Source organism: Macaca mulatta, chromosome X (genome assembly GCF_049350105.2).
Source record: "Macaca mulatta isolate MMU2019108-1 chromosome X, T2T-MMU8v2.0, whole genome shotgun sequence".
NCBI lineage: Eukaryota > Metazoa > Chordata > Mammalia > Primates > Cercopithecidae > Macaca > Macaca mulatta.
The window spans coordinates 45,847,030-45,856,284 of NC_133426.1; positions in this window are offsets into that span (position 1 = coordinate 45,847,030).

A 9,255-nucleotide genomic window follows, 5' to 3' on the forward strand; every position below is an offset into this window, starting at 1 on the left:
GTAGTTTCTTTTGCTGTGCAGAAGCTCTTTAGTTTAATTAGATCCCATTTGTCAATTCTGGCTTTTGTTGCTGTTGCTTTTGGTGTTTTAGACATGAAGTCCTTGCCCATGCCTATGTCCTGTATGGTATTACCTAGGTTTTCTTCTAGTGAACAGGCAACCTACAGAATGGGAGAAAATTTTTGCAAACTACTCATCTGACAAAGGGCTAATATCCAGAACCTATAAAGAACTCAATCAAATTTACAAGAAAAAAACAAACAACCCCATCAAAAAGTGGGCAAAGGATATGAACAGACACTTCTCAAAAGAAGACATTCATACAGCCAACAGACACATGAAAAAATGCTCATCATCACTCGCCATCAGAGAAATGCAAATCAAAACCACAATGAGATACCATCTCACACCAGTTAGAATGGCAATCATTAAAAAATCAGAAACAACAGGTGCTGGAGAGGATGTAGAGAAATAGGAACACTTTTACACTGTTGGTGGGATTGTAAACTAGTTCAACCATTGTGGAAAATAGTGTGGCGATTCCTCAAGGATCTAGAACTAGAAATACCATTTGACTCGGCCATCCCATTACTGGGGATATACCCAAAGAATTATAAGTCATGCTGCTATAAAGACACATGCACATGTATGTTTATTGCGGCACTATTCACAATAGCAAAGACTTGGAATCAACCCAAATGCCCATCAGTGACAGACTGGATTAAGAAAACGTGGCACATATGCACCATGGAATACTATGCAGCCATCAAACAGGATGAGTTCGTATCCTTTGTAGGGACATGGATGCAGCTGGAAACCATCATTCTCAGCAAACTATCGCAAGAACGGAAAACCAAATACCGCATGTTCTCACTCGTAGGTGGGAATTGAACAATGAGATCATTTGGACACAGGAAGGGGAACATCACACACCGGGGCCTATTGTGGGGAGGAGGGAGGGATAGCATTAGGAGATATACCTACTGTAAATGATGAGTTAATGGGTGCAGCACACCAACATGGCACATGTATACATATGTAACAAACCTGCACGTTGTGCACATGTACCCTAGAACTTAAAGTATAATAAAAAAAAAAAGTTCTATGGAGCTGTAACTGAGGTTGCTGGTGAAGACTTCTCGGAAGAGTGCATTTGGGCTGAATGTTTATGAAAGAAAAGAGAAGCAAGGGGCTGAAGCCTTAAGATTCAACATGGTGTCAAGGGTGTGAGGAAGCAGCCCACCATGCTGGTGAGCACCGATGGCAGCTGAGTAGGGAGTTGACTACAGGTTGATGCTGAATTCTACTAGAGAAGAGCATCACTCAGAAAACTAGAAGGGGAGGAAGAATCCAGCCTAGATCCTGAGAAGAAAGGATCATGTAGGCTAAAAGAAGAAGAAAAAGTACCAAGAAACTGGCAGCAAGTTAAAAACAGACAGGTGTCATTGAGAAACAGCCACTGGAGTCCATTGTTAGGTCATTGATGAGCAAAAGCCAGATCAGTGTCCCCAAGGGAGGCCAGGAAACAAATTGCAACAAACTGGGGAGTTAAGGGGACAAGAGAAGGCAGGGAACAGAAAGAAATAAGAAGAGGAACAAGAGGGAGGTGGAGGACAAGAAGGCAGGGGATGACAGAGAGGAAGGGGAGAGTCAGGAGGGGGGGAAAGAACTTTCCTGAGCTACTACAAAGCACCAGTCCCTGTACTTGTACATTACCATATAAGGAATTAATCGAACTTGAAAAAGCTGTGACTCTTCTTACCAGTTTCCTTTTCAATAGTCAAGTATTGAAAAGAAGCAGTATGTAGGATGAAGTAAACAGTCTTACAAGTTTGGACACATCTGTAGACCAAGAAGAACCAACAGAAAGGGAGAGCAAGACAAAATAGGTCATAGACAGAATGACTGCTAGATTAGGTCCCGGAGGAGGCAAAAATGGGTGGGAATCAAGAGCACAGGTAGGGGATTGGTTTTGGGTGAGAGATAGAGGACCCTCTTCTCTGAAGTGGGTACAGGTACTATACCATCCAAATGGAAGGAGAGGGCTGTGAAATAGGAGGGAAGTGAAAGATATCACTGGGGCTAGGGAGAAGGAAAATAGAGAATCCCAAAGTTTGAAAGCAAAAGAAATCTCCTTCATTATTTTGGTCCTTGATCAAAATTATAGTCCTAATTATACAAATCAGAGTTTAAGCAAAATTCTTTGTGGTTTTGCCTTGAAGCAGCTCTGTTAACTTAGGTAAGTCAATTCAACTTCATAAGCTACATCTTAAAAGAGGGGAATTTGGTGATTCTAGTGTCCCTTCCAGCTCTACATTTCAATGGCTCCAAGGACAGAGCTCAAACCCTAACCATAGTGTCAGCTTACCTACCAAAAACAAACAAAAAAAGTGACATGGGAACAAAACTCAAGGTGAACGTAATTGAAATGCCTTTGGGTCATTTTCACATCTTGCTTTTGAGAGCGACAGCCACAACAGATGGTTACTGCTGACAAGGGCTGCATCATTAGTCCTAATGATAATCGATGTTTTCATAGCCCTTTACTATTTATAAAGAGCCTTCACACGTGAAATGTTTTATTGGCTCCCCCAAACACCCACGTGTGATAGGTAAAGCTACTGTACTATTCTATCCACTTTCTAGTTGAGGAAACTGAGGCTTATGGTTGCTAATTTGCCCAAGGCACCAAAGCAGACAGTACCTATGACTCGAATTCAGGTACTCCAGATTCAAAAATCACTGTTTCTTTTTTATTTGTTTACACGCCATTTAGTGCTCTTCACACGCAGCTCCTTGCTTCCTCATTAGGTCGGAAATAGAAAATTTTAAAGAGTTAAAAGAAATTTGCATACTTTCATTCCTTTAAATCGATCCTGGCAATGCAGTTTATTGAAACGCATGTATAACCTTAATTTCCAAGTGATAAATGACTGATTGGAATCCAAAGGGCAGAGACAGCATTAGGATTCAAGTATTTCAATGTTCTCATTCTCAGGATGAGTGAACAGAGGCCTCACTGGCAAATGGCCTGTGGAAGCAGAGCCAACACTAGAACTAAGGGCCTCCATTGACCCTGGGGCTCTCGACACTGGCCAAGTCTTACACAGCTTCAAACAAAAGTTAACGGAATTGCTCTTTAACAATGAAATGGTTCAGATTTAAATAATTTGAGGAGCTCATTCTCTTGTTTTTACATGTGCAAACCATATGGACACTGCCTATTAGTGGTACTAGAATTCTCTGGAGCAAATTCTCTTCTCAAATGGGAGGGTTTGTAATGACAGTCATGCCTCATTTTACTACAAGAGAAGTAAATGGATCCAATAAGGAATCCATCTGAGGGAGATTTAAAACAACTGAGACTGCCTCCATTACCATCTTCTACCTACAAAGTGTTTTCTAGATAAATTAAAATTTGAAAAACTTAAAAAATGCAATGAAAATATTTTGAAGACAACCATATTGTCTAAGTATTCCCATTCTCCTCCTTTGAAAATATTGTAATGAGTCAGCAGGTGCTTACTACCAAAATTACTTTTTATCATGAAGCTGAAAAATGTTTAATGTTTAAACAGAAGACCCCATGAGAATAGATGAGGACATGCAAATGCTGCATATTATGAAATTACAGATCCCATCTTACATGTCTCTTGAAGAAAAAACTCTGAGGCTTCCATTAGACTATAAGGGACTCAAAAACAAGAATGCCAGAGGAAAGGAGCGCTTCGGAGGTGAGCTGATAATCTGATTTCCTACCCTCCAGGGAACTGGGAACTCTGGGCTCTTGAGACTTGTGAAGACAAGGGATTTCTGCTGCGAGAAAGAGAACCAGCAAAGCTCTATGGTGAATACACAAAAGCTGATGTGACAGCTGGGAACTATTCCCATTTACTCAGTTCTGGGGAAGGAGAGTGAGATATTAGGCTAAGGGTTTCTAGAAGGCAGAGTGAAATCTCCTACAGTTTCATAGTGCTTTGGAGACAGCATTTTAGTAGAGTATGAGTGTTCCCTCACATACATAATCAGTTTTACCCTCAAACAGTTGCAAGAATTTGAAATTCGGGATGGGGCATGAAGTTAAACTCAAGACCTCCAAGGGGCAGGACTGAATCTTCCACAGTTTTGCAGGACTAAGGAAACAAAGGTCTTCCAGGCTTTTGATCAAAGTCCAGGAGAGCCACGCCTGAGAAGCACAGACAAGGATAGCTGGATTGAGTCTTCGTAAAACTGCAGTCTGGCCTTAATTTAGCTTAATTCTCAATGGAGTGAAAGTGTTCAGTCCTTCACTGCATTTACCTAACAAAGTAAAGAGGGGAAATTTTCTCTGGAGGAAGATATCATCTAGAGTTAGTAAGGTTCTTTTGGGCATTATGCCCAACATAAAATTAAATAAGTATTAGACCTGAGAACTGCAAGAAACTGTAACCAATATTCAAGAGAAAAATAAGACTATAGATGCAGATTCACAGATGATCCAGATATTGGATTTAGATAAGACCTTTAAAATAACATGATTGATTGATTTTAAAAGTAAGAATAAAAAGAGGAAATAGGTGAAAAGAGAAATTCACCAGGAATATCAACAGAGAACTAGAAACTAGCTTTAAAAGAATCAAATGACATCCTAGAAAAATAAAATATCTGACATTAAGAAAAAATACAGTTATCCGAAATTAATCCACTGGATGGGTTTAATGGCAGACTGGACACAGCAAAACACAAGATTAGTAAACTGAATATAGAGGCTAATGAAAAATATCCATTATTAAAACCCAAATAGAAAAAGGGGGGAAAAAGAAGCAGATCCTAAGAAATATCAAAGGGTCTCATGTCCTTGTAATTGGAGAACCAGAAGGAGGGGAAAGACAGAATATGGCAGAATCAAATGAGATGATGGCTAAGAGTTTTCCAGTACTGATAAAAGACATCAAGCTTTTCAGAACCAAGCTCACCAGCCCAAAGCAGGATGCATATACAAGAAAATCAGAGTTGGACTTGTGAATGTCAAATGCTTAGTACAAAAACTTGGCAAAAACTGAGGAAGTCATATAGTAGCAGCAAACTGAGTCCAATACAACTCAGCCTCCTCTCCTTGGAAAGGTTATGACTGAGAACAGTGACGGGGGACTCACCCTAACGTGATAATAAAATGTTACACTGTAGCAGGGTTGTAGTCACTCTGCTCTTGACCAAGAACAGAAAACCCCACAATAACATAAATTTGAATATGCAGATGGTCCATGGTTCCACTTATGATTTTTCTACTTTACGATGGTGTAAAAGTGATACATATTCAAGAGAAATCATACCGGAGTACTCATATAGGCATTGTTTTTTCACTTTCAGTACAGTATTCAATATGTTACATGAGATATTCAACACTTTACTATGAAACAGACTTCAGGTTAAGACGATTTTGCCCAATTATGGGCTAATTTAAGTGTTCTGAACACGTTTAAGGTAGGCTGGGCTAAGCTATGATGTTTGACAGATTAAGTGTATTGAATGCATTTTCAACTTAATGATATTTTCAACTTACAATGGCTTTATCAGGTTAGGCTGACGAGCATCCATACTGTGATGGATGATTACCTCCTGGTTTCCACCTGGCCACTGATTTCATTTCATTAACATAATGATGCAACTCCAGTACACCACCCAAGAGATATATCTGCACTCCTATGTTTATTGCAGCACTGTGCACACAACAGCCAAGATCTGGAAGTAACCTTAAGTGCTCAGATGAATAGATAAAGAAAATGTGGTACATATACCCAATGGAGTACTATTTAGCCATGAGAAAGAATGAGATCCTGTCATTTGCAACAACATGGATGGAACTGGAGGACATGTTAAGTAAAATAAGCCAGGCACAGAAAGACAACCATTGTATTTTCTGACTGATGTGTGGGAGCTAAAAATTAAAACAATTGAACTCACGGAGATAGAGAGAAGGATGGTTACCAGAGACTGGGAAGGATAGTAGGGGGTTGGAGGAAAGTGGAGATGATTAATAGGTACAAAAAATAGAATTAATAAGACCTACTATTTGACAGCACAACAGGGTGACTACAGTCAAAAATAATTTTTTTGTTTTGTTTTATTTAAGATGGAGTCTCGCTTTGTTGCACAGGGTGGAGTGCAGTGGGGCAATCTCGGCTCACTGCAACCTCCACCTCCGGGGTTCAAGAGATTTCCTGCTCAGCCTCCCGAGTAGCTGGGATTACAAGTGCCCACCACCGTGCCCAGTTAATTTCTGTATTTTTAGTAGAGATGGGGTTTCACCATGTTGGCCAGGGTGACCTTGAACTCCTTACCTCAAGTGATCCACCCGCCTCAGCCTCCCAAGGTGCTGGGATTACAGGCTTGAGCCACGGCACCCAACCTAATTTTTAGTGTTTTATTGTTTTTGTTTTTTTGAAACAGGGTTTGGCTCTGTCTCCCAGGCTGGAGTGCACTGGCGCAGATCAAGGCTCACTGCAGTCTTGACCTCCCGGGCTCAAGTGATTTTCCCACCTCAACCTCCTGAGTAGCTGGGACCACACGTGTAGCCACCATGTCCAGCTCACTTTTCTTACTATTTTTCTGTGGAGACAGGGTTTTGCTATGTTGCTCAGGCTGGTCTCAAACTACTGGGCTCAAGATATCCTCTTGCCTAAGTCGCCCAAAGTACTGGGATTACAGGCATGTTCCACTGTGCCCAGCCCAAAATAAGTTAATTGTACATTTAAAAATAACTAAAAGAGTATAATTGGATTTTCTATAACACAAATGATAAATGCTTGAGGTGATGAATCTGCCATTTAATTTACCCTGATGTGATTATTACACATTGCATACCTATATGAAAATATCTCAGGTAACCCATAAATATATACCTATGTGCCCATAAAAATTAAAAATTAAAAACTATACTCAGATTCTAAAAAAATGCAACTCCACATTTTATGCAATCAAATTTTAAAATCTCAATTATAGTTTTATGATGTAGTTTTTGCTGAAATTGTGTGGGGGAGATCCAACCATAGTATTAAAACTTGAGGCCAGGCACGGTGGCTCACACCTGCAATCCCAGCCCTTTCAGAGGCTGAAATGGGCAGATCATCTGAGGTCAAGAGTTCGAGACCAGCCTAGCCAAATTGGTGAAACCCCATCTCTACTAAAAAATACAAAAATTAGCCAGGCATAGTGGTGAGCGCCCATAGTCCCCAGCTACTCGGGAGGCTGAGGCAGGAGAATCACTTGTACCCGGGAAGGCAGAGGTTGCAGTGAGCTGAGATCATGCTACTGCACTCCAGCCTGGGCAATGGAGTGAGACTCTGTCTCAAGAAAAAAAAAAAAAAAAGACTTGAGTGTGAGAATGTGATGAGACTTCAGAGATCAATAGTCCAACTCTCGGCCAGGCGCGGTGGCTCACATCTGTAATCCCAGCACTTTGGGAGGCCGAGGTGGGTGGATCACTAGGTCAGGAGTTCAAGACCAGCCTCGCCAAGATGGTGAAACCCTGTCTTTACTAAAAATACAAAAAATTAGCCGGGTGCAGTGGCAGGCGCCTGTAATCCCAGCTACTCGGGAGGCTGAGACAGGAGAATCGCTTGAAACAGGCAGGGCACAGGTTGCAGTGGGGCGAGATGGCACCACTGCGCTCCAGCCTGGGCGACAGAGTGAGACTCCATCTCTTAAAAGAAAAAAAAAATAGTCCAACTCTCATGTTAAAGATGACAATACCTGAAGCCCAGACCAATAAAAGGATGTGCCCAGACATCATAGCTACTTAGAAGCTAACTGGGGACAGAACAGCAGCCTCCTCACTTCTAGTTCAGCCATCTGATTCCAGCATCATGCCAGTCCAAGGCCACATCTAATTCAGGGTCAAAACTCTTGGTGAAATATTGTTATTTTCATGAATATATAAATATATATTTTTTCACTGATAGCGATGGAAAATCACCAATAGTGATAAAAAATACAGCACACTAGGTACTCATTCACTCTGACCATATAGGTAAGAAAAATCTGTTACAATCACTGGGAAGAACCACCCCGCCCCCACCTCACTACACACACACACACACACACACACACACACACACACACACACACACACACATACATACACGCTATGACTATACCTGATGTTGACCAGCACAGGCAGAGCAGGACCACATGTCAAAGAAGCAAGAAAGGTTGCGGCATTTGAAATGTGTATGTTCTAAAATTTCCATTTAAAAGCCTGCAGGGACTGTCACTTAAACCCCAGCAATCAGATTATGTCTGAGTCTTGAGGTCTTCCTCATAACATGGATAAGAAAATGCATAGTATTGGCCGGGCACGGTGGCTCACGCCTGTAATCTCAGCACTTTGGGAAGCCAAGGTGGGTGGATCACGAGGTCAGGAGCTTGAGACCAGCCTGACCAATACAGGGAAACCCCATCTCTATTAAAAATACAAAAATTAGCCGGGCATGGTGGCGGGCACCTGTAGTCCCAGCTGCTAGGAAGGCTGAGGCAGGAGAATCGCTTGAACCCAGGAGGCGAAGGTTGTGGTGAGCCAAGATCACACCACTGCACTCCAGCCTAGGTAACAAAGCGAGACTCCATTTCAAAAAAAAGAAAAGAAAATGCATAGCATTATCATATATATAGGTGACTAAACGAAGAGATCCTACATTGCCCTCCCTGGAGATAAAGAAAGAACAACAGCTGATCCTATGAATGGTTTGTCAACAGGGCACAAGGTGTTCCCTCAGTGTGCATGGCATTTTACTTTCCTCAGCTATTCTAAGGAAAAATATCATCTGTTCTTTCAATCGTGTACAAATCGGAAGCATTGGGATTGGCTGAGATGGCCATGCCCCTTCCTCTTTAGGAAATTCATTAAGACTCTATTGTCTTTCCCCATTATATTTTCCTGGTCAAATACCTACCTGCACAGCTGGGCTAGTGGATAAGCAAAGATGCTTCTGCAACCATAGATGCTTCTGTGCCCAAGCCTACATCCAGAAATCCAACATACTGACAATGCCATGACAGGAAGAAAATTTTTGATTACATCATTAATCAGGAACAAAAACAGAATATTTTTATAAAACATATAATTCATCCTAAATATTTTCCAATGTAAGGATTAGTATTCAAATGATTGGAGAGTAATTGATTACCATCTAGTCCATCTTAAATGTGTGCATTCTAAAATCTCTTTTAAAAGCCAACAGGCTGGGCGCAGTGGCTCACACCTGTATTCCCAGCACT